Source organism: Rhinatrema bivittatum, chromosome 6, assembly GCF_901001135.1.
Source record: "Rhinatrema bivittatum chromosome 6, aRhiBiv1.1, whole genome shotgun sequence".
Lineage (NCBI taxonomy): Eukaryota > Metazoa > Chordata > Amphibia > Gymnophiona > Rhinatrematidae > Rhinatrema > Rhinatrema bivittatum.
The window spans coordinates 276,804,052-276,830,343 of NC_042620.1; the positions used below are offsets into that span (position 1 = coordinate 276,804,052).

Genomic DNA, 26,292 nt, shown 5'->3' on the forward strand with positions numbered 1-26,292 from the left:
GTTCTGTCCCATCTCTTCCTGCTCACAACTTTGATAGCAGTGTATTAGATGAGTTACAACCGAGTTCCCAGATAAGGTGAAAAAGCAGTGCTGCTTGCATTACACATCAAAGCTCAGACTGATATACTAAGGTCTAACCATTTCCACAGCATTTACTAAGATTCTGCCATTATCTGGCCTCTCTAGCAATAGGGATCATCTCTCTCACTGCTTGGGTTTTAATTCCCACACCACCCCCTAAGGACTTCAGGTCCAGCAGCACAATGACAGGGCAGGAAAGCAGATGACCCCAAAACAGAGAAATTTCTACTTCATGGATGGCCACACAGGGCCTGTGCAAGGGTATAAGACACCTTCAGTGAACCATCACCAGTCCTCTATTTCTCCATCTCCCAATTACCTTTAAGACCCACCTGAGATTTTGATAATTAAATTCAATCTGTAGGAGAGATCACATGAGCCGGCAGGGGAGGCGGATGTGGGTGCCTTAGCTCCGGGCCTCACTCTCCTATCCAGCCTCATCCTCCACACAATCTCGCCCATTTCTAAATTTCATCAATCGTAGAACTATTGCCGCAACACAAGAATCCCTAACCATAAAATTATGGCAACACGCATGATCCAGAAAGTTAAGAAGAAGGAGCGCAAAAAAAACCCGAGGCCAGGACCCTCCATCTTCTCCTGATGCACTGCCGACAGGGGCAGCTCCTGCGGGGTCCAACTTAGAACATATTAAAATGGCGGTGGCCACCACGATAGGGCCGGAATTAAAAGCCATCGCTGAGCAACTTGCTGAACTCAAGCAGACCCTTAGTGGCTATGAATCCAGGTTTGTTGAGGTAGAAACCCGAGTGTCGGAGGTACAGGATGACCTCGTGGCAGCGCGGCGGGATATCGTGACTCTCCAGGCCTCGATGGCACAACACGGTGGGTCAAGGACCTGGAGAATCGTTCCTGCCGCTCAAATATTTGCTTGATTGGATTGCCAGAGAATATTCGGGACCCGGAGTTGCTGGCACTGTTAGAAAAATGGTTATCAGAACAATTAAATCTCCCGACTAGCAATGGGCCATTGCGGGTGGAACGGGCTCATCGATTAGGTCAGAGGAAGTCTAACACAACTAGACTGAGGCCCGTTATAGCTAAACTACTGAATTATGCCCATAAAATAGACATACTCAGGGCGCTTCGGGGAGGATGCACTTTAAGCTATGATGGATAGAAAGTCTTACTGTTCCAAGATTTCTCGGCGGGAGTATCTGCGCAGCGCCGTGCGATGGCTCCTCACTGTTCGCAACTGATAAATCTGGGCCTCCGGACAACACTCATCTATCCGGCCCGGTTGCGAGTGGCAACCCCCGAGGGGGTGAAATGGCTAGATACCCCGGAAACCGCTCAATCCTTCATTGCGGACTATAAGACCCGGGGATCTGGCACCTCCTAAATCCCTGCTTTCTCTCACACAGATCGGGAGGAAATCTTTATATTGGATACACTTTCATATGGCCTGATAATTCTCTGATCGTCTCATTGTCTGTCAATTTCATCCCAACGAATTCTCTGCCAATTCGCACACGTGGGAGGTCATAGTCGCCTCCAGCGGTACATCTCTGGAGCTTTGAAGGGACCCTCTTGGGGTCTATTTTTTTTGTTTTGTCCTTTCGTTTTCTGACTGCCTGTTGCGAGACTATCTTTGTCTGCTGCTGCTCTTGCCTCAGGCCGCCTGATTGCTTCGAGTAATTGGCTATGAATAGCCTTCGTGACTCCTCAGTCTCAGAGCCGGGGGACCCGGTGATTCATCTCCTCCCGACTATGGTGCCTGCTGTGCTGCCCCTTGTGCGGCGGACCCCTGCTGGCCGAGATACCGGTAGTCTTGGGGATGGCTACGGACCTTGTCCTATACTTTGGATTTCAACATACCAGCTCACTTTCACTTTTGGCCCTGGTGTCCTCGATCATGCACTAGCCGGCCACTATTCTGATTGGATAGTCGTGGGACTCAGCAGGAGGACTCTGGTTTATCGCAGTTTTTTTTAACATATACCACCATTTTTTATCAGCTCACGTCTAACTTTGTTACTGGCTCTCGCAAACATGTCGAACCTCCATGACTAGCTAGACCTGCATAATAACCGTGAATGGATGTCTGCAGGGGTGATCGTTGGAGATGGGGGGGAGAGGGGATGGGACGATCGAATAACCTGCAGAGACTGATTCTCTTTGTTGTTGTTTTATGTTGCTCTTTTGCTAATTTGCTCTGAGACTACACCAACAGTTTGCATGGCTATATTATATGTGGTTCTCTTACTATATTGTATTGCGGAGAAGTTTTCTATTTACATGTTTAAAATGTTTTATCACCAACATTCAGGGGTTGGGGCTGGGTGGGAGAGAGGGTGGGTGGGGAGGGTTACACCTACTAGTTGTGTGGGTGGGGGCCTCGTGATCTCCTCTTATCTTCAACTTCGGGGGGGGGGGGTTTGGGGGGTAAAGGAGTCCCCAATATGTGGATCTTTATGCTTTTCATTTCCTCCGTGATGGTTCAGTATCGTCCTCTTTATTACAGACATTCTCAATTTCGAGCTGGACCCCGGCTGGGAGGGCTCAGACCCGAATACTGGTGAAAGATCAGCTTTGCATGTTTTGGTCTCGTGGATGCCTCTAGTAATACCACGCGCATAGTTTCTTGGAATGTATGTGGCATTCATTCACCTGTAAAATGTAAAAAAATTCTAACTCATTTAAAATGGAAAGGTGCAGTTGTTGACTTTTTACAAGAAACGCATCTTTCTGACCGTGAACATTCTAAATTATGCAAGTATTGGGTAGGCAATGTCTCATACGCTTCGGCAAATATGCGCTCGGTGGGAGTGGCGATTTTGTTTCATAAAAATCTGCCGATTCAAGTGCGTATGGAAATCAAGGACCCGGATGGTCGCTTTATTATTGTAGTTACTGAGTTGTACCATAAGATGGTGGTCTTTTGCAATCTCTATGCCCCAAATACTTTTAACACACAGTACTTCCAGGTGCTTTACCAACATTTACTCCCATATTTAGCAGATACCATCATAGTCGGGGGCGACTTCAATACCATCTGCGACCCTCAAGTTGATGCATCGCAGTCCAGGCATCGAGTACCCGGGATGGGAAAGGGGCCCACTTTCCTGGAAAACACATTACACTTAGTTGATGCCTGGCACATGCTTCATCCAGGGGAGAGGGAGTTTACTCACCTTTCCCGGGCTCATGCTACCTACGCCCGCCTGGATTATTTCCTTATTAGTGGCCATGTTTTCCATAGGGTGAGTGAGGCTGGCATTGAAAATATTTTCATCTCTGATCATGCACCTGTGTGGCTTGATTTACAACTCACACTCCCTGGCACAGGTGAAAGGATATGGCGATTTCCCTACTATCTGGCAGAAGATCAGGCATTTCAGAAATATTTGTTGGAACGGTGGTCCAATTATGAGGCCCTAAACAAGGAACATAAAGATAATCCCACTTTGTATTGGTACATGGCGAAGGCAGTACTAAGGGGGGATATCATCCCTTACGTAGCGCATCGTCGTAAAGTCTTAAATAATCAAGTTCTTCAGCTTGCTGATCAACTGCGCAGGGTGAAGTTCCGCCTTCTTCACCATAATACTGGGCCTTTGTGGGATCAATATCACTCCATACAGTGTACACTCAATACGGTACTACATAATCGAGCAAAAAAAAAAGCATACTTTACTATCAATTTAAATTACATCAGTATAGTAATAAAGCAGGGAAATTGATGTCCCAACTGATTCGATCCTCTCGGGGAGCCCGATATGTGAATGGCCTGAGGAATGCAACGGGGCAGGTTGAAACTCACACAAGAACTATCTTGAGACTCTTTCGGGAATATTATATGGGACTCTACAGGGCAGAGAGTTGGTCGGAGGAACAATGTGCCCAGTTTTGCAATCCTTTAGCCATACTTTCTCTCACGTCGGAACAACAGCAGGCCCTTAATGCCCCCATTTCAGCTGCTGAAATTAAATTAAGCATTTCTCTTTCTAAACGATTAAAAGCACCAGGCTCAGATGGGTTCTCAGCGGAATTCTATCATTGTGTGTTAGATAAAGTGTGCGAACCGCTGGGGGCCTTATTCTTGGATCTTATTAAGACCGGCAGCTTCCTGCCACGGAAGAATCACGCCCATATCACTCTTATCCCAAAGCAAGGAAAGGACTCACAGACCCCAGATTCGTATTGACTGATCTCCTTGCTAAACTATGATCATAAATTATTGGCTAAAATATTAGCAGATCGCCTGGTGCTGGTTCTGCCGTCATTGGTGGGCCAGCATCAAGTAGGCTTCGTGCGCAAACGATATGTTCTTTCCAATATTAGGCGGGTGCTCGCTGCCATGGAAATGTGTCGGTATACTCAAACCCCCTATCTTACTATCAGTTTCGATGCAGAAAAAGCGTTTGATAGGGTGGAATGGCCCTATTTATTTTATATATTACGGATTATGGGATTCGACGGGTTCTTTTTCGAGGCAGTGCAACTGCTCTACACATATCCCCAGGCCACGATTATTGTAAATGGAGAGCAGTCTGCTCCCTTTTCCATTTTGCAGGGCACGCGTCAAGGCTGTCCCCTTTCTCCGTTACTTTTTCTTTTACAGTTAGAACCTCTACTTTTGGCAATACAGAGGGAACCTGGCATTCGGGGAATCCGTTTTCAAAATATGATATTTAAATGCGCTGCTTTTGCAGATCTATTAGTTTTTCTCACAAACCCATATGCATCTTTTTTTCCCCTATTGGAGCTAATAGACAATTTCGGAAGCTTTTCAGGTTTTCGGCTGAATAGGGGTAAATCAGCGGCGTTGGCTTTCTCTGATGCCCTGCGAGAGAGATGGGACGACTCCTTTCCATTGCAGTGGACGGACAATGCGATTCGTTACTTAGGGGTCAATCTTTCAGCAGATCCCACTCAGGTATACCAATTGAATGTACCCCAGCTTTTACGACAGACCCAGTATATGCTACATCGATGGCAACCACTCCCTTTAACCCTGAGCAGTAGGGTACACTTATATAAAATGGTGGTGCTACCGAAGTGGCTCTTCCTCATTCAGAATTTACCGCTTCAGCTTAAGCATCAGGATATGTTGGTGCTAGATCGTCTTGTGCGCCAATTTCTTTGGAAGGGAGGGAAAGCGCGTCTACCCTTAGATTGGCTGCAGGAGCAGTGGAGTGTGGGTGGTCTAGGAGTGCCTAATTTGCGGTTGTATAATTTGGCCAGCAGTATGCGTATCATTAGAGACTGGATATTGGGCAAAGCTGCGTACACCAATTTGGAAGCTGACCAGGCCCTTTCTGCCCCGATTTCACTTACCTATGCAATGCAGGTGGAACAGACAAAACTGCCGACCTTTTGTGCCCAATCTGTCAATATTCGCCCGATAGGGCAGGCCTGGATCTTTCTTACTAAGAGATTGCAAATCCCCCGAGTGTGTGCTTCTTTATTGCCAGTGGTAGGCAATCCTGAGTTCTCCCCGGGATCTCACTATCAAGCTTTTCGGACTTAGCAGACCCTGGGCATTACTCACTTGGGACATTTATTAAATCAAGATTGCCATCCGCTTCCCTTTGCGGAATTGTGCGAGACATATCAATTGGGCAATGCCGCCACTTTTCCTTATCTCCAAGTTGCTCATTATTTGAAATCCATTCCACCAGCCTTTTTGCAATGTCGTACATTCCAGAAACTAGAAGAGGCTCTGCGCCTGTCAGGTAACACGGTACCGTCTTTATCCTATTATTATAGACACCTACGAGCAGAGCGGCGAATGGAGATCTTTGAAATACTGGCTGATCGTTGGACCGGGGATGGCGACTTTGTAGTGACGGAATCAATGATTTGTATATGCTATGGGGGTGTGGCCAGGATCTCGTGTAACAGCTATTATCGAGAATTACAATATAAATTTTTGGGACGGGCCTACATCTCCCCACAGATGGCATTTCGGCAACGGTTTGCTACTTCCGCATTTTGTATTCAGTGCCCGGGAACCTTGGGCACTTTGGCCCATGCTTTTTGGTCATGTCCCACTATCCGGGGGTTTTGGACCCACATTGCAAAATATTTGGCCAGTATCTTAGGGATATCCATACCAATTGCCAATATAGCCAAACAATAACCAATTCCTGGTTATTGTTTGGCTATATTCCCTCCGTGCGGTTTCGAGATCCTGGCACCCGCCTATTCATTCAAAAAGCGTGTTTAGTTGGGAAAAGAGTCATATTAATAGGCTGGCGAGAGGTGGATCCACCCTCCTTTTGGGTGTGGAGAAATCTCTTTTATTCCCTAATGCGTATGGAGTCTCTTTCCTCTCAAGGATCTCCTCAGAGGCAGACACAGTTTCTTGCGGTATGGGAACCATACATCCAATCACTTCCGCACAAGGCACAGAGCAGAATACTGAATGCTTGACTTTCCTGTGTTGACGACATAACCGTCAACCACCTGGACTGCTTATGTTATGGAGGAATGGAATGTGCATTATTAATGGGGACTCAGAGGAGGGAGGGGGAGGGTGGGGTGGGGAGGGTTGGTGGGTGAGGTCTTGTTTGTTTGTTTGTTCTTTTCTGTATTGGCTGGGAGAGGTCGCAGAAACCACTGACTCCTAGATGTTTGTAGTTATTTTGTAAAACCAATAAAAATTGTTTAACCATACATTCAATCTGTCAGGATCATCCCACCCAGAACAATCTTGTAAACATACAATTAGGCATCATACTTTTAAATATTAAACTTTTTCTCTCACACACGGTATGGGGTAATTTTCAAAAGGATTTATAAGATGCAATTATACGTTTTATTTTATTTATTAATTTTATACCGGCATTCGAGGGCACATCAATGGGGATTTTGCTGTCGAAAACAACCTGAGAGATTTATGCATAAAAGTATGCATGGAAGCGATTTTGCATGTTCTGCAAAGAGGTATTCCCGGAGCAGAGTTGGGACAGGGAAATCATTCATGCACATGCTTTTAATTTTTGAAAATAAGAGTGCATAAATGTTCACATGGACATTTACCCCAGTTCTCTCGCAGATGTAAATGTGTGCTTTTGATGTGCAAAGGTATGTGTGGTCCAGTAAAATTTCAAAACAGACTAACACACGCAAGTTCACTTTGAAAATTAGGGCAGGGAAGGTGATTTTATATCTACATTTATATTATCTATCTATAGATTAGATATATATCTCTCTCTATATATACATATATATAATATAGATGTAGATATATAGATATATCTATCTATAGATATAGATATATGTATAAAATATATATACAAAGAGGTAGGCGATCTATGATACCGTCAGGTGAACACAAAAGGAATAGATGCCGTTATCTTTTCCAAATACTTTATTGATGCAGAGACGTTCCAGATAAATTGCCCGACTCTGGCCGAGTTTCCGCATAGCAGAGACTGCGGTTTACACACAAATCTGTGTTTGGACCCATCGTTGTGAAGTTGTTTTATCATCGTTGGCACATTATCTGATTTGAGTGGATCAAACATTATTAATGATTTGAATTTTGGAGCCCCTGAGGCAGCGGCTAGAAGGCCGCGAAACTCGGCCAGAGTCGGGCAATTTATCTGGAACGTCTCTGCATCAATAAAGTATTTGGAAAAGATAACGGCATCTATTCCTTTTGTGTTCACCTAAAATATATATACATACATATGAAAGGCTGTTGTGATACCGCTCGCGGGAGGGTGCCGCAATCGGCCTTTCGCACGCCACTGACACCAGTTGCCAGCGGATGCCACCTCCGCACCGCCGACCCCAGTCACCACCTGACCCTTGCTGCCGCTTCCTGTGGCAGGAGAGAAGCCACCTGTTCTTTGTGGCCCTGCAACACCGCCAGCAATCTCTGACGCGGCGCACCTCTGTCTGGAATATAAAGGGAACACAGTGGAAAAAGCCCTGGCCCCTCCTGATGACGTCATTGCCTTGGGCCTTTAAAAGGCCATTTCTCTGCTTCCACATTGCCTTCACAAGGTCCTTCAAGGTCTCCTGTTTCTTGTAGTCCTCCATGTTCCTGAGTCTTCTGAGTCTTGGCTCCAGAGTCCTATCCAAGTCCTGTCCGAGTATTCACTGCTGGTTCAAGTCTTCAGTCTCTTCCTTGGTTTTAGAGTCCAAGTTCCTGAGTGTGAGTTCCAAGTTTCTGAGTCCTGTTCCTGGTCTCCAGAATTCTTGTTCCAGCCTTCAGCCTGTTCCAAGTCTTCAGAGCCTTCGCCTTGTCATGAATCCAGAGTCTTCAGCCTTTGTCTTGTCATGAGTGTCTAAAGTCCTCAGCCTTCATCTGTCCTATGCTCAAGCCATTTATAAATGATAGTCTGAAAGGGCTTTTGGAGTGGCCAGAGGGCTACCCTAGGGACCCGCATGGGTTGCTGGTTCTCATCCGAGGTTTCCTAGTTCCTGGTTTGTCTGTTCCTGTTCCAAGCCTTCAAGTGTTCCTGTTCCAAGCTCCGTTTGAGCCTTCAATCTGTCCCAAGTCTCCAGTCTTTATCTTCAGCCTAGCCCATGCCTGGATATGCTCACCCACCAGTGGCATGGACAAAGGCCAGGTCCAGGTTTGTGTCAGTTGCATCGCACCATAGGGGCTCACACTCACATACTGCATTCTCACACAAAGGCTTGCTGCGGTCACACTGTTGTGTCTATCTGTGGCCCCAGGTGGCACCGTGAACAGTGGAAGGTGAACTGTGCAAAGACAATATGCTCTGTCTGCAAAGCCCTGTCACATACACATGTGGGCACACATACACTTAGACTAGTATAAACACCAGGGGCGGATTGACCTATTGGGGGATCGGGCATCCCCCGGTGGGCCGGTCTACCTGGTCACGTGGTCTCGACCGCGTGGCTCTTCTTCAGCCCAGCCTCAGCGCCTTTCAGCCAGCCCTTGCCGGAGGCCAAGCCGGCAGGGGCCGAAGAAATACAAATCGAGGCCGGCGGGGGCCGAAGAAATGAAGATGGGAACCTCCCAGCCAGGCACCCGCCGGAGAAATTAAAATCGAGGCCGGCAACAGCCGAAGAAAAGAAGATGGGCGCCTCCCAGCCAGCCTCAAGTGGGGGCTGACTGTGCGGTGCCCATCTTCTTTTCTTCGGCCTCCGCCGGCTTTGATTTTACTTTCTTCGGCCTCCGCCGGAGACAGCCGGCCCCCGAAGGTCGGCGGGGGGCAAAGAAATTAAAATCGAGGCCGGCAGGGGCTGAATAAATTAAAATCGAGGCCGGTGGCGGCGGTGGAGGCCAAAGAAAAGAAGATGGGCGCCTCCCAGCCAGCCTCAAGCGAGGGCTGGCTGGGCAGCGCCTATCTTCTTTTCTTCGGCCCCCGCCGGCCTCGATTTTAATTTCTTCGGCCCCCGCCGACCTTCGGGGGCCGGCTGTCTCCGGCGGAGGCCAAAGAAATTAAAATCGAGGCTGGCGGGGGCCGAAGAAGTGAACACCGGTACTGCTAACCGCCGGAGACCAGCTGTTCAACCTTGGATCGGAAGGGTGCTTCTTTGTATATGTGAGAAAGGAACGGTGTGTATGTGTATGTGAGAAAGGAATGGGGCTTCTGTGTGTGTGTATACGGTATGTATGTGAGAGAGGAATCTGCCAGTTTTAAAAAAAACTTTTGTGCTGGTAGTGCAACTTTTGAAAAGTTGGATGAAAGATTAAAGTTAGAAAATGTATATTTTTAAATGACTAAGACTGGAATCTTCCCATTTAAAAGGGAAGTTGACTAAGGATGTCTTTCGGTTCCATATCTCCCACATGAATAATCATACGACTGATAGTATGAAGAAAGACACTTGCTTTATTGCCTGGAAGCTTAAAACAAGAGAAGCTGTACGGTGTGGGTGGCTGTCCCTTGGGAGGACAGAACCTGAAGGAAGGGTGTCATTTTGCCTTCTGATAGGAATGTGGTTTTCTTATTTAATGGTTGGGATCATCACTTTCACTTTTAGTAAAAGTGAAAAATGCTGCAAGTCTGAAAGCAAGGTGCTTCTGTGAGTGTAATGTGTATGTGAAACAGGGAGGGTGCTTCTGTGTGTGTGTGCAAGAGAGATGGAGCATGTTTTTGGCTGGCTTGTGGCTGTGAGAAGAACATGTGTGTAATTGAGAGCTTGTGTGTAAGTGAAATAGAGAGAGCATGTGTGTGATTGAAAGCCTTTGTGTAAGTAAGAGAGAGCAGAGCATTGTGTGATTGAGAGAGACTAGCCAGAGAGGTGACATGTGTATGTGTGAGACTGATCAGGGAGATGACTGGTATGTGTGTGCTTGTGTGTGTGTGTGTGTGTGAGTGTGAGTGAGAGAGACTGGTTGGGGAGATGATTGGTGTGTGAGAGACAGAAACTGGTCTTGAGGGTATGACTGGTGTGTGTGTGAGAGAGAGAGAAGAGATTGGTTGTGGTCCCTAAGGAAGAGGACTATGAGGACAGCTTCAGCAGCTACTGCTGCTTCTGGCGTCGCCTGCAAGGGAAAGGAGTAGGAGAACTGGAGAGGGTAAGTAAAGGTGGCTTTTTAAGTTCATTTTTCTTGATTACCATTTTAATTATTGGGTAGTATGTGATGTGTAAGAAAATTATTACTTACCTGCTAATTTTCGTTCCTGTAGTACCATGGATCAGTCCAGACAGTGGGTTATGTCCCCAATCCAGCAGATGGAGTCAGCACAAGCTTTGAGGGGGCGTATCCATATATACTACTACCCCCTCTGCAGGAGTTCAGTATCGAGTATATCAAAGCCAGAGTAGAAACCCCCGAAGGATCAAGTTTGTGGAAACAGATAATGAAAACAATTGTAACCGCAACAAGTAACTGCAAACATCCTACCAACTTGTAGGAAGCTGTGAAAAACAGCGAAAAGAAACGACTGTGAAGACACAGAACACTGCGAGCAAGAAGTAGTGCAGAGCTGAGCAGGATCAAGAACCCAAACGCGGTGGGCGTCTGGACTGATCCATGGTACTACAGGAACGAAAATTAGCAGGTAAGTAATAATTTTCTTTTCCCTGTACGTACCTGGATCAGTCCAGACAGTGGGATGTACCCAAGCTTCCCTAAATCGGGTGGGGTCCTGCGAGGCCTGCTCGGAGAACCTGCTCGCCAAAGTGTCCAGAGACCGAAGAGGCGAGGTGTAGACGATAGTGCCTCGAGAACGTGTGTAACGATTTCCAGGTGGCTGCTCTACAAATTTCCTGCGAGGATACCGAGCGAACCTCCGCCCAGGAAGCCGCCTGAGAACGTGTAGAATGCGCTACGATTCCGGGTGGGGGAGTCCGACCCACCCCAATGTAGGAAGCAGCAATGCCGGCCTTCAGCCATCTGGCAATGGTAGTCTTCGAGGCCTGAGACCCCTTCTTAGGACCGGCCCAGAGTACGAAGAGATGGTCAGAGGCCGGAACTCATTTGTAGCCTCCAGATAGAGGCGCAGAGTGCGCTTGACATTCAAGAGACGGAGAGACTTCGGCTCTGAGGAAGAGAAGGATGGCAGCTCCACCGTCTGGTCCACATGGAATGCAGAAACCACCTTCGGAAGGAAGGAGGGAACGGTGCGAAGCGAAACTCCAGAGTCGGAGAAACGGAGATAGGGCTCTCTACACGACAGAGCCTGCAGCTCCGAGATGCGTCGAGCGGAACAGATGGCCACAAGAAATACAGTCTTGAGAGTGAGATCCTTTATCGTTGCGCTGCGCAGCGGCTCGAACGGTGGTCCCGACAGGGAGCGAAGCACAAGGTTAAGACTCCAGGAGGGACAAGGGTCCCGTAACGGAGGACGCATATGCTTGACACCCTTGAGAAAACGAGCAATGTCAGGATGCTGTAGAAGAGAGCCCCCATCGCTCAACAGCGAACCAAGGGCGGCCACCTGAAGCCGTAGTGAATTATAGGCAAGCCCTTTTTCCACCCCCGCCTGTAGAAACTGAAGGATCTGAGGTAGAGAAGCCTTAGCGTGTCTCGTGGCCTGGCTGGTACACCACAGCTCGAACACCTTCCAGACTCGAACATAGGCCGCCGACGTCGATGTCTTTCGTGCCTGCAATAGCGTGGATACTACCGACTCCGGGTAGCCCCGACGCCGGAGGCGGCGCCTCTCAAAAGCCAGGCCGCAAGACAGAAGAGTTCTGCCTGCTCGAAATATACCGGGCCCTGATGTAGGAGCTGGGGGAGGTGCCCCAGCCTGATTGGCCCGTCGATCACCAGCAGTAGCAGGTCCGCAAACCAGGGTCGCCGGGGCCATTCTGGGGCGACGAAAACCACGGTCCCCTGATGGCTTTCTATTCTGCGGAGCATCCTGCCCACCAGGGGCCATGGTGGAAAAGCGTAGAGCAGAAGATGTGGCAGCCACGGGAGGACCAGGGCATCCACTCCCTCCGCGCCGCGCTCTCTCCGGCGACTGAAGAAGCGTGGAGCCTTGGCGTTGAGAGCGGACGCCATCAGATCCAAGTGGGGGGCCCCCCCACCGATGGACGTTGCATCGCTTTGTCGGAGAGAGACCACTCTCCGGGGTCCAGCAGTTGACGACTGAGGAAGTCCGCCTGGACGTTGTCCACACCGGCGATGTGCGAGGCCGCTAGCCGGACGAGATGATGCTCCGCCCATTGCATCAGCAGCGCCGCCTCGAGCGCGACCTGCGGGCTGCGCGTGCCTCCTTGTCGGTTGATGTAGGCCACGGTGGTAGCGTTGTCCGATAGGATTCTGACTTCCCGGTTCCGAAGAAGCGGGAGGAAATGTCGCAGAGCTAGCCGGACCGCTCTGGTTTCCAGACGGTTGATTGACCACTTCGCCTCCACCGTGGACCATGTCCCCTGCGTGGCGCTTCGATCACAGACTGCACCCCAGCCTGCTAGACTGGCATCGGTGGTCACCACCACCCAATTTGGCAGATCGAGGGACACGCCACGGGCCAGGTTCGGCGGATCCAACCACCAGCCCAGACTGTCCCTGGCATTCTGCGGGAGCGGGAGAATCATCTGGTAGTCCTGCGATACTGGTTTCCAATGGGAGAGGAGCGCCCACTGTAAGGTCCTGAGGTGCGCGAAAGCCCAAGGTACAAGGTCGATGGTGGACCCCATCACTCCCAGGAGTTGCAGGTAGTCCCAGGAGGTGGGCTCTGGTAACGCAGAGAACCGTCGTGTGTGATCCCGCAAGGATTGAGCTTTGTCCTGGCGCAGAAAAACTTTGCCCAGTAGGGTGTCGAAGGTCGCCCCCAAAAAAAACCCAAGCGTTGCGAGGGCATGAGGGAGCTCTTGGAGAAGTTCACTACCCATCCCAGGCAATGTAGAAACCGTACTACTCGAGTCACCGCTGACCGTCCATGATCGAATGACCTCGCCCGGAGAGCCAATCGTCCAGATAAGGATGAACCAGGATGCCCTCCTTCCGGAGAGCTGCCGCCACGACTACCATGATCTTGGTGAAGGTGCGCGGCGCCGTCGCCAATCCGAACGGGAGAGCCGTGACCTGAAAATGCTGGTCCAGAATTTTGAAACGAAGGAAATGGTGGTGGTCCGGGCGGATGGGAATGTGCAGGTAGGCCTCCGTTAAGTCCAGGGAGGCGAGGAACTCCCCCCGATGCACCGCCGCAATCACTGATCGGAGCGTTTCCATGCGGAACCGAACGACTCGAAGGGATTTGTTGACTTCCTTGAGATCTAGGATAGGCCGGAAGGAACCGTCCTTCTTTGGTACGACGAAATAGATGGAATAGTGGCCCGAGCCCACCTCTCCAAAGGGCACGGGCGCAATAGCGCCTATCTCCCGGAGTCTGTCCAGAGTCAGCTGCACCGCTCCTCTCTTGAGGTCCGAGCCACAGGGGGAAAAGATGAACCTTCCCTGCGGGGGGCGGACAAATTCCAATGCGTAGCCGTGTTTTATGATATCCAGGACCCACTGGTCCGAGGTGATCCGTGCCCACTCCACATAGAAATAAGTTAGTCGGTCCCCAATCCTGGGGACAGGGGAGTGGGCGAGACTGGCATCATTGTGAAGACTTGGTATAGGGGTTCCCGGTTCCGGGAGTAGTGCGTGCGGGCCGACGCCCGCGAAAGGAGCGCGACCAGGGCTGAGACCTGGGGGCGGATGACCGGGAGCCCGCCTGTCTGTATCCCCTGTAGCGCCGTTGCGCTCTGGCTCTGGTCCGAGAAGAAGAAAAATGCTCTGGATGGTCGAAAACTATCCTCCGGCAGCCGATGAACAGCGTTCTCCCCCAGGGACTTGATGATCTGGTCCAAATCCTCCCCGAAGAGGAACTTGCCCCTGAAGGGAAGAGAGCCCAGACTCGACTTAGAGGACGTATCAGCCGCCCAATTGCGTAGCCACAGTAGTCGTCGTGCTGCCACTACCGAAACCATGGATCTTGTGAGGACCCGAAAAAGGTCGTACGAGGCGTCCGCCCCATACGCCACTGCGGCTTCTAGCCGATCTGCCTGGGCAGCCTCATCGGACGGCAGGTTCTGAGACGTGAGGAGTTGTTGCACCCAAAAGAGACTAGCCCGCTGGGCAAGCGAACTGCACATCACCGCCTGCATACCCAGAGCGGAGACCTCGAAAAACCCGCTTAAGGAAAACTTCCAACTTACGATCCTGTGTGTCCCGCAACGCCGCACCTCCCGTCACCGGGATAGTCGTCCTCTTCGTGACCGCCGCACTGCGGAGTCCACCTTTGGGACCTTGATGAGGTCCAGAAAATCTTTGGGGAGCGGGTACAGCTTTTCCATAGCCCGGCTGCTCTTCAGGGAGGCCTCCGGGGTGTCCCATTCCCTGGTGAGAAGTTGTAAAAACGAGTCATGAATAGGAAAAGCCCGAGCCCTCGGCCGGAGTGCCGCCAGGACAGGATCTCCCTTCCTTGAAGAAGTGACGACAGCGGGAGCTACTGGGGCAGGCGGGTCCAAATCTAATGCTTGGATGATCTGCGGGATGAGGTCGTCCAGCTCTTCCCTCTGGAAGAGGCGTAGGGTACGCGGACCATCCCCCTCCTGCGTGCCGTCCCCTTGTCCCCCGTCCGGGAGGTCAAGTCCATGTCCCGCTGGGTCTGGCACCGCCCCCACTGCCGCGGGCGTGGATCGGACCCGGGTAGGAAGGCAGGAGGCCCCCACTCCCGGAAGGTCGGGGGGGGCCGGCGTCGAGGGCGACATCCGAGGGATCTTAGGAGGGGGGGTCCCACAGGTGCTTCCAGCCCCTGCAGATAAGTGGTATGCATGAGCAGGATAAACTCCGGAGAGAACCCCGGCCTGCTTGGATGCGCTTCGGGGGCGGCGTGGTTCCTGCTCCCTGGCTCTGGGTGCTTGGTTCCTGCACCAAAATCGGGGGAACACCCCCGCTGGTAGAGTCCTCCAGGGATCCGTTCTCCCTCGTGGCCTCCAGGGATCCGTTCCCTCTCGTGGCCTGCGCCTCAGGGCGCTCAGAATGTAAAATGGCTGCCGTTCCCGCCAAAAATGGCGGAGTGGCCGGCCCGCGCCGCCCGGGCAAAAAAGAGAAATCAGTCAGGGACTGTGAGGTACCTTTTCCCTCCGGGAAGGCATCGTGCACAGATGCCCTCCCGGGAAATCCGGGACCCCGGGTCTCCGCAGGCCGCACAGCGGGACGGCCGCAGCATCGGGATCGCTGTAGGAGAAAAGAAAAAGCCACGGGGGGGGGGGGGGGGGGGGGCCATGCGCACAAAAGCGCCGCTGCGGGGGGGCCCGGTCGGCCCGCACTGCCCGCTGTCCGAAAATAGAGGAGGGTGCCGCGGGGGGGCCTTCCCGGCCACACGACCCGCCCCAGACATCTTTCCCTAAATGGCTCAGCAGCCCATGAGGAGCTGTAAAATGGCCGCGGGGTGAGGGAGTAAAGAGCGAAGAGGCTGGCTCCACCGGCTTTCGCGGGCACCGGGGGCTGAGCTGTGAAGGGAAAAACTGCAAAGGAAAAACAAACTTACCCCTGGCTGCAACGAGAAATAAACAGCAAGGCCGCAGAGAAGAGACAAGGAAGATAAGCCACTCCCCAGAAGTTGAAAGAACTCTGCCTTACTTTTTTTTTTTTTTTTTTAAACTTAATACAAAATTGATACAAACTTGATCCACAGAAAAAGACAACAACAAGCCATAATCAAGCAAGAAAGTGAAGAAAAAGGAGGGGAAGCCTGATTCCCCTACTCGCATCTGCTGGAGTCAGAAGATACTGAACTCCTGCAGAGGGGGTAGTAGTATATATGGATACGCCCCCTCAAAGCTTGTGCTGACTCCATCTGCTGGATTGGGGACATAACCCACTGTCTGGACTGATCCAGGTACGTACAGGGAACTGCTGTTTGAAATATTTTATTGGTGTTTGGTAAAGGTTTCAAAATTTCCTTGAGTCTTTAATTATTGGATATTCTGTTCATCAGCTGTTCTGAAATTATTTTATTAGTATGATTTTATAATTATGATTCATGATTTATATATCTTGATTTTATTGATTGTTTCATGAGGAATGGTGACATTTTTGTTTTTCATTGTTGCACTGTATAGAGTCTGGCATGATACGTTTTACAGTTTAGTTTTTGTCTGCACATTTCTATTTATACTTTATGTGGCTTTATTCTGTATTTGTTGAGAGTTTGTGTTCTGCATGCAAAGACTGAGAGGAAGCATTCTTTTAGCATGTGGTTTCTCTGTAGGGATCTGTAGTAGCTTGGCCTGTTCTGTTTTCCTGATAGGAGGTGTATTGATATTTTAGATTCTGGTATAATATTTGTAGTATTCTTTTTCATAGGTGGGGGTTGTTATTCTTTGAGTTTTGGCAAATAGTACTGTGTTGATACGGGAGGACCATGCTGAAATATAGGGGTGTGTACATATATATGTAAATTAAATATGTAAATTATATATGTAAATTATTTTGTATATGTAATTGGGTACCCATGGGCCAGTATGGAGAAAAATCCCCCGGGCCACTATTTTCCCTCAATCCGCCCCTGCTGGAGCCCATACAAAATTCTTACACAATACCTAAACTTTTCCTTGAAAATGGATGAGTTAATTCTTCCTTGATGACAACTCTTCGTCTCCTAGTCCTTTCAAAGTTAAGGCTTCCCAAACATTTAGCCAATTTGACCCCATTTTAGCACTTGGAAATTCACATGACCCCAGAAGATGACCAAACTAAATTAGTGGGGGTGTGGGTTCACCTCCAACAATCACTCCACTCTCACCCTCCTCACACTCCAACTTGTCCCCCCCTTATCTCAACCCCTCCCCCTCTCCAGTATGATCCTTTATCTCAACCTTCACTCCTCTCCAGAAGACCACCTCTCTCAACCTCCAACCCTCCCCAGCTGATCCCCTCTTATATCCTCCAGCTCCTCTCACCTTCCTAGCCAATCCTCTCTCTTACCCGCTCCAGTCCTTTTCACATCCTCCCTGCTGAACCTCTCTAACCTCCAAGCCATTTTTACAACACCCAATTGATTTTCTGACATCCCCTCTCACACCTTTCCAATTGATACCCTTTCACCCTACTTCCTTTTTTGTATCCCCTAGGATCTTCCATCACTCCCCCGTTACTTTTCACAGTCAGTTCCTTTCCTGCTGATCCAACCCTCAAATCCTTCTTGCATCTAAATATCTCCCTCCAAACAGCCCCTCCTCCAAACATCCCCTTAGCCAGAGTCAGCAGCAAGAGGGGGTAGGTTGATGACGGGGCAACATTTTTCTCTTAGGTAGGTTCAGTGGTGGGTGAGGATGGAGGAGCAGTGACAATCTCCACTGGTCTGAGTACACAGCCCACCCTTCCCCTCATGGCTGGTCCAAAATCCAATGGTGATCTGCAAGTGGCAACAGCATAAGCAATGAAAGTCAGCATAGGATCTATGAGTCAGTGCAAGCTCACAGGCCCTGAGAAGGCCCCAGTCCCTCCTTGTGCAGGGCTTCCTATTACCTTGGAAACTTGTGCAAGGACGGGACCACTGTAAAGACCTGTGAGTGTGTGCTGGTTCACAGGCCCCATGTTGACTTCCACTACTATTGCTGCTGGTAGTATATGAAGAGCACTTTCCTTTGAGGCATTTATGACCCCAGTTAGAGGTTGGGAGACCCCATTTGGGGTCATGACCCACAATTTTGGAAGCCCTGAACACTGGTGTAGCCAGAACTGAAGTTTTTGGGTGGGCCCAAGTTAACATGGCTGGAACTTAGGCTTACATGTCTGAGCTCTACTAGTTGCACTCATCAATAAATATGCCTTAGCATTCATCCTACAATGGGTTTCTAAGTAGTCTACAAAGGCCATCATGATTCATGAGTGAAATATTTTAACTTAATCATTTCAAGCATTAACATTAAAAATGCCTTATTAATCTGTAATCTGTTTATAAATATCATGTAAAAAGCAAAGAACACAAACAGATCCAATCAATTATGCAATAAATAAACATTCTTTCATTAGTCTTCTTTCCAGAAAGGCAGAGATCATAACTACAATAAAATATTAATCATCAATAATTCTTAAAACAGAACTAAGAGAGTTCACATTAAAAACCAATATGCAAAAAAATCTATATATTCAAATTCTGGTGTTACCTTGGCAAAACAAAATCCCTACACTGCTAAACAATTTGTGAAGTAACACAAAACCCTGCAAAAAAGAAAAAAAGATACCTAGAACCATCCATACCATACCTTCACAGCACTGACTTTCATGACTCAAACAGCAACAACCTTATTTATGAAACAATTTGCAATGCAAATACTATACCAGACCCTAGAACACTAATACACCACTTCCTGGGGTAACTGAACAAGCCAGACTGCTAAAAATCCTTATAGAGAAAATGGATGCTAACAAATACTGCCCCCTAATTTACACATGCGGAACATAGAATGAGCCTTACTTAATTCAGAATAAGAGCCAAAAAATTAGAAACAGAAAGCTCAAGAAACCAGACTCTGAACAGTGGAATACTGAAGAAAGAGCAAAACACAAAAATAGAAGAAATGTATATACCCAAAGATGGCATATTCCAATCACTAAAAGCTAAAAAAATATATTTTTTTTTTAAATCTTTGTTGTCCGATCTTTTTATATTTCTAATTTGTTAGTCCCAGTCTCTCTTTTCTACTTTGTCTTTTCTTAATTCCTTTTTCAGAGTTTATCTTCTCTCCTATCTTCTTCCCTTCCTCCCTCACACACACAGGCTCATTCTTTCTCCCACAGACTCCCTTACAAATACAAGCTCTCACTTTCACATGCTCTCCCACACACACAAGCTCTCACTCTCACATGTTCTCCCATACACACAAGCTCTCACTCTCACGTGTTCCCATACACACTCACACAGGCTCTCACTCTCACATGTTCTCCCATATACACAAGCTCTCACTCTCACGTGTTCTCATACACACGCACAGGCTCTTACTCTCACATGTTCTCCCACACACACACACATTTTCTCCCTCCAACACATCTCCACCCAGGCTCCTGTTCTCACACATACAGGGCTCTTCTTCTGCCACTGCAGGATGGGATCTGCGGTGGCCTTGCTGAAGCAGGCCCTCCACTGCAGGATCCTGCAGCGGCCTTGCTGCACTAGGCCCTCCACTCTGTTGCTGCATCAATGGGATCTGTGATGGCCTTGCTGTAGCAGGCCCTCTCCTCCAGCTGCCACAATGAGGGGATCTGCAGCAGCCATTCTTCAGTCGTCTTCTGGTGTTCGATGGCCCTGAACCCCAAAAATCAAGCAAACAAGAAGCAGGCAGGGTGGAGAAAGAACTTCCTACCTTGGCAACTAAAAATGTTACCAAAACATGAACAGACACTACAGGGATGAGGTATTCTGTCTCCTTTCCCCCAAATCTATGTTTAGAGAGCCTCCAGAGGCCTAACTCATGCTGTCCTTAGGAAGGTTAACTTAAAAGCATCCAAGCTCCTGAGATAGTGGCAGAGGTTTATAAAGGCTCTGAGCACACCATCTATTTCTTCCATATGGGAAACAACACCCAAATCTTTGCTGCTTAATCTCTAGAAATGTGGTTCACTCCTTTTGGTAAGGCACCCAAGGGTTACAAATGCAAATATATATTAGAAATGACCTAGAAAATGTAATAAGGGAGATGATCAAATTTGCAGAAAGTGTGCCTGCATTTCAAATCGAGGGAAAGACATCTCCTTTGCAATTAGAAGTTAGGGACCTCAGGATTCTGATAGAAAATTGTTGTTTAAGCCTCAGATAAGAAAAGTTTTAAAACCTGCATTTTTCAAATTAAGGATAAGATAGCCAAGGTTCTTGCTGTGCCAAACTGACTTTTGGATAGTAGCTCAAGGATTGGTCTTGTTGATGGTTGTTTATCTGCACTGGGCTGCAAAGAAGTACTTAAGAATGCTGTACGTTGCACAAATGGGAGTATCATTGAAGGCACATAGTACATCTGTCCTGATGAGATTACAATGCTTGCCATTAAAATGAAATTTAAATATTTAATGAAGCACGCCAGGAAACTGCTCCGGGATACTTACGGGAGTTAGTTGTTCCATACATACCCTGTTGGTCATTGCGATTACAGAATCAAGTGCTTTTAATGGTACCTTCAGTGAAAAGTTGTCAGCTACAGTGGTTAGGGCCTTTTCAGTCATTGGACCAAAGCTTTGGAATAAATTACCGACTAAACTCAAGCTTGAGAAAGATTTATTAAAATTCCATAAGGGACTGACAACAATGTTGTTTAAGGAGCCTATACTGGGAGACAGTGGTGGGATATTGGAGATATGATATGAAGGGCAGGTGTTTAAAGATGAAGAAGGGTGCATTCAATGTTTTATTTGTGGTTTATTTTTAATGATTGTGTGGTAATGTATTGTTAATTTTTAATGTAATCCATGTTGGACAACAATTATTGAGAAACAGCGGAATACAAATTTTAAAAAATTTTAAAATTTATTAAAAAAAATAAAATTTGTTAAAACAGCAGCAGAATGCAAGGAACTGCAGAAGGACCTTATGAGAGGTAAACTGGGCAACTTAATGGCAGATGACATTTAATATGGAAAAGTGCAAAGTGCTGCACAGAGGGAAAAATCATCCCAACTGCAGGTACACGATGCTGAGTTCTGGATTGGGAGTCACCACCCAGGAAAAGGACCTTGGAGTCCTTGTGGACAATACATTGAAATCCTCGACTCAGTGCATGGCAGTGGTCAGAAATGCAAATGCTTAGATGTTAGGAATGATCTGAAAAGGAATGGAGAGTAAAACAGAAAATATATTGCCTCTGTATCGAGCCATGGTGCGACTGCATCTTAAGTACTGTGCAGTTCTGGTCACCCCATCTCAAGAAAGACCCAGCAGAACTGGAAAAGCTGCAGAGGAGAGCGACACAAATGATAAAGGGGATGGGACATCTCTCCTATGATGAGAGGCTACGCAGCTCGGGCTCTTCAGCTTGGAAAAGAGACAGCTGAGAGGGGACGTGATAGAAATTTATAAAATCTTGAGTGGGATGGAATGGATAAATAAAGGACGGTTATTTATATACCTGGGAACTCTCCCAATTTGGCCCGGAGATAGTGGAATTTTGAATGAATTGCGTAGAGATGTGCATCGTTTTTTGTGTTTGTGTCGTTCTTCGTTTTTTGGCCGCCATGGAAAATGTCATTTTTTTTCGGTTCGGGTCTTTTTTTTCGCGAAAAATCGATTTTTAGTTAGTGCGCACTAACTCCCCATTAGTGCGCGCTAACTCCCCGTTAGATTTTGTTACTTTTTGTTACTTTTATTAGTTTTTGTTAGTGCGCGCTAACGGGAGTTAGCACGCACTAACGGGGAGTTAGCGCGCACTGACTCCCGTTAGTGCGCACTAATCAGAAAAACGAATTTTTGAGAAAAAATGGGAAAATCCTGATTTTTTTCGGGCTCCCTGAAACATGCCGAATTGGACAATTTCGTTGCAATTTTCCAATTCGGCAAAAACGAATGCACATCTCTAATTGCTGGTTCTCTGAGTCAACACCTGAAAACTCCGGGTGCCCTAATGCTGGAGAAAGCGAAGAAGACACAGCAGGTGGAGCAGCAGAGGCCCCGCACAGTAAGAGGAGAACAAGGAAGAGCGGTGGCCCCCACAGCAGAAGGAAGAGAAGAAGCAGCATTGCCTTTGCATACCACAGGAGGAAGAAACAGCTACTATCAGCCCCTCTGAAAGACCAGGCTGGGGCCCACACAGAGAAAATGAAACAAGGGCAGCATTGGGGCCTGATGCTGCAGGAGGAGGTCCTACAGACCCAGGAAACTTGGATGCTGCTGTGGCTGAGGAGGATCGAGGTTAGGATTAGGTGCATGCGTTTGTGTGTGTGTGAAAGAGGGAGAGATGTGAGAGTGCATGTGTATGTATGTATGTGGAAGAGGAAGAGAAGCGAGTATGTATGTGTATGTAGGAGGGCAAAAGTGAGAGTGAGCATGTGTGTGAGATTAAGGATGTATATATGTGTGTGTGTGAATGAATATGCGAGTTGTGTGAGAAAGTTTGTTTGCACGCTCCTACTGTCCCCACCTGGACAATCTCAGGGTGACTGGAAATTTTAAAAGTCCAGATATAGTTATTTATCCTTTCAAGTACTACTACAAGAAAGGGACATGCCATCAAACAACCAGCAGATGTGAAACAGTAGAAAGTACTTTTTCACTCATTGCAGTTATCAAGCTGTGGAATCTGTTGCCAGAGGATGTGATCAAGGTGAGTAGCATAGTGGGGGTTTAAAAGAGGCTTGGACAAGTTCCTGAAGGAAAAGTCCATAAACAGTTATTATCCAGATAGACTTGGGAAACCCAGTGCTTATCCCTGGGAGTGAGATACAAGAAATAGATCAACTGTCAGACTAGCCACTGTCAGAGACAGGATGCCAGCCTCCATGGACCTTGGTCTGACTTAGCCTATTGCTTATGCTCTGTAAATGCATAAATTCACCTGCAGCGAGCAGAGGCATTCCTGGGGGCATGGTTTGCACGTGACTGCAGACACCGGCAGGTGTAAGTGCGATTTGGTGAAATCATTTTCAATGATAAAGGTTTACAAACAGATTTTCCCTTTGATCACTGGTGCAAAGTCTGCAGATAATTCCCTTAAAATCTGGACAGGAAGTTACAAAATTGCCTCCAAAGTGCTACTCCTCCCCCCTTCTCTCTGACTTTGTCCTTCATGAACTGATTATATCAAATGCATAAGAACATAAGACATTGCCATACTGGGTCAGACCAAGGGTCCATCAAGCCCAGCATCCTGTTTCTAACAGTGGTCAATCCATGGGACTCCTAAGCGTTTCTCAGAGCAAGTCTGGGGTTTTATTAGCCAGCATGGCAGTTATTCCTCCAGCCCTCTGTTCACAGGTAAGCGTTGGGAGACAGTTGCCTCTGTGCATTTCTCCACTTATCTCCTTTGGCAATATCCCAAATTCAGTCAGATTGTCTCTGTCACACCCACATCTAGTTTAAAATCTTGGCCAGAAATGATGTGAATTGTTCATAGAAACATGACAGCAGCAAGAGACCGTAAGGCCCATCCAGCCAAGTAATTGAATTTTACAATTCTCATTGCTGCCTCAGAGATCCCCCTCTGGGTTTACCCCATGCTGTCTTGAGTCCAGATACTGTCTTTCTCTCCACCACCTCCATTTAGGACCTCAGATCCCTTCTCAAACTGATGTGTAGGCTGTCTAAAGTCTAGGTCCTTTCATGGAAATCCAAAATTTTCTTTACCCCCAGCTATTCAGTCATGCATAAGAGGTCCTGGTCCGATGCAACCTATCTGCCCCCCTCCCCCGCCCCTCATAGGCAGGTAATACCTCAGAAAGTGTCATTATCCCTCACAGTTTCCTAAGAACTTTTCCCAATTTACTGAACTACCCCTGTACTGCACTGACTTGGTTTCCAGCTAAGTCATTTATCCCCAAGCGGACTGTGACATCAGCTTTGCTTTCTCTTCCTACTCCAACCACAAAAAGAATGCATTTTGTATCCCAGCTAAGGATCTCGGGAGACATTTGACCTTATCCACTTTCAATCTTGTCTTAAATCTATACCTCTGCAGTATTTGAGTATCTCTGTCCCCTCCCTCTTCTCTAGGAGATACTGATTTACATATTGGGGTTTGCAGGTTTTGAAAGCCACTCCTGCTTAAGTCACTAGCATCATTATGAAACTCAGTAAATCAGATGCTGCTGTTCTGTTCATCAGCACAGCTCCATGCAGATATCACATTAACATGTATGTTACATGTAAAACTTGAATTCAGCATGGACAACAGAAGGGAAGACTTGGGCAAGGAGACGCTTAAAGACAAAACATGGCCTATTGCTATGAAAATTTGTGAAAAAAATCAAACAAAATCAATTAGAACCTGAAAGTAAGACCTCCAAGATCAACAGAGCCAAGGATGCAGCTTGTGGACAGTTCAGAGACTCTGGAGAGAGATTTTAGAGATTCAGGCTCTTCCAGAACTGAACAGATTAAAAATTATACCCAGTTATTGACACATACACATTTCTTTTTTTTTTTTTTTTCCTCAAGTATACAAATTATTTACTTAGCTATTGAAATCAGTAAATGCTAACACAGCAGGATGCTGGCATGGCCCTGGACAAGTAAACCAGTCAGAACAACAGATTAGAAAAACCTGTCAGACAGGCAGCCCTGGATTTGTAACTAGGTGGAGTAGGTGATGAAAGGAACACCCTTTTCCTCCATCCCTGGAGCTGCAGTTCCTGTCAGACTCACCCTCTCAAAGGCACAGGGGCTTGTACGCTACTAGCCTTGCCCCCACCCCCTTTTGAAGGAGTGGGTCTGATGGAACGCTGCTGCTGCTGCTGCTGCTCAGGCTAAGTGGTACTTGAGAGAAGGTCGTGATATCAAACTGAGACACGTACAGCATGAATACAGCAGAGAGCTGACGAGATCTTCATTAGAGCCCCATGCATGTGTCACACTGATACACAAAGTATGGATACAGCACAGATAGCCAAAAAGCAGATCTTCACCCCACCGATACAACTAAAAACGACACGAATACAGCACAGGTTGGGGGGGTGACATTTAACCCTTTTACAGTTTGCGTCCCCCCGCCCAGCAATCACTTGCACAGGGAGCGATTACTGTTACGGCAGGTGGTTGGTGTGCTGGGAGCTTCTCCCACCTCAGCCTGTCCCACGAAACGAGCCTTCAGCTGACTCCAGTTGCAGCATTATAGCGTTTTAAATGTGCAAGATATATAAAGCACTAGGTGCAGCTAATCATTCAGGTGATTAAGAGCAGGACCTGCATGTAAGTGAGCTCCTGCCTCCCTGAACACACACAGAAGCCGTCTCAGTACCTTGCAACTTTTTTTCCTCCGTCCAGCGCTGAACGTCTCTCTGTGGCTCTGGCACTCGCTTCCTGGTAGGGACCATGCGAGCCTCCAGATGCCATCTACAGGACAGCAGCTGGCACTGCAGTGAGGTGGAAATGTCCTGGCAGCAGAAACCCCCAACCATAGGTGCCAGCTCTGTGGATGCAGTGATTGTTTGAGCACTCTCAATATTAAGAACATAAGATTTGTCGTATTGGGTTAGGCCAAAGGAATATAAAGTCCAATATTCTTTTCCAACAGTGGTCAAGTACCTGGCAGGATCCCAAAAAGTAGAGTGTCCTTGCTGCTTATCCTAGGGTTAAGCAGTGGATTTCCCCAAGTCCATTTTATTAATGGTTTATGGACTTTTCTTCCAGGAACTTATCTAAACCTTTTTTAAACCCACCCACACTAATAGCCACTCAAATCCATATTATAGCAGATATTTGGATTTTGCCAAATATCACTGGTAATAATATAATATAAATATTCAGATGGGAAATAAATGTTTAGCAATGGCTTGAAAAAATGTATTAATCAGCCAGTGTCACCCTCAACTCTGTCTGCAAGGGTCAATACCCCGCATTTACTCTTCCTGGAATCCAAAAATACCTACTCCATGACTAACTCCACAGCCCCAACAATGTCCATTTCAAATTTTCCCTTAAGTTTTCATAAAATCCTTTAATTTCTTTTCCCATGCCAGATTTCTTCATTTAAAAAGTCATTAAAAATTAAAAGCATGAAATGTAATGTTCTGCTATTTTGCATTCAGCCCAACCTGCTTTAAAAAGGTGCAAATAAGTAGCAGAACTGAAAGGAGACTCTTGTATTTTTTGCATTGTTTTTCTTTTGTCTATGTATATTCTGGGCCAGGCACAGGCTACTGTCCAGAATCACAAAGCTGGTTGT

At 47.6% G+C, this 26,292-nt stretch overlaps 1 protein-coding gene across 1 annotated transcript in view; it reads right to left on the bottom strand.

Annotated features, from left to right (window-relative positions):
- GDPD2 (glycerophosphodiester phosphodiesterase domain containing 2) overlaps positions 1-25,424 on the bottom strand; it is a 185,125-nt gene extending 159,701 nt beyond the window's left edge. The window contains exon 1 of the mRNA XM_029607252.1: positions 25,366-25,424. The gene's annotated coding sequence lies outside the window, so the exon portion shown is untranslated. The remainder of the gene's footprint in view (positions 1-25,365) is intronic.
- Positions 25,425-26,292: the final 868 nt, after the last annotated feature.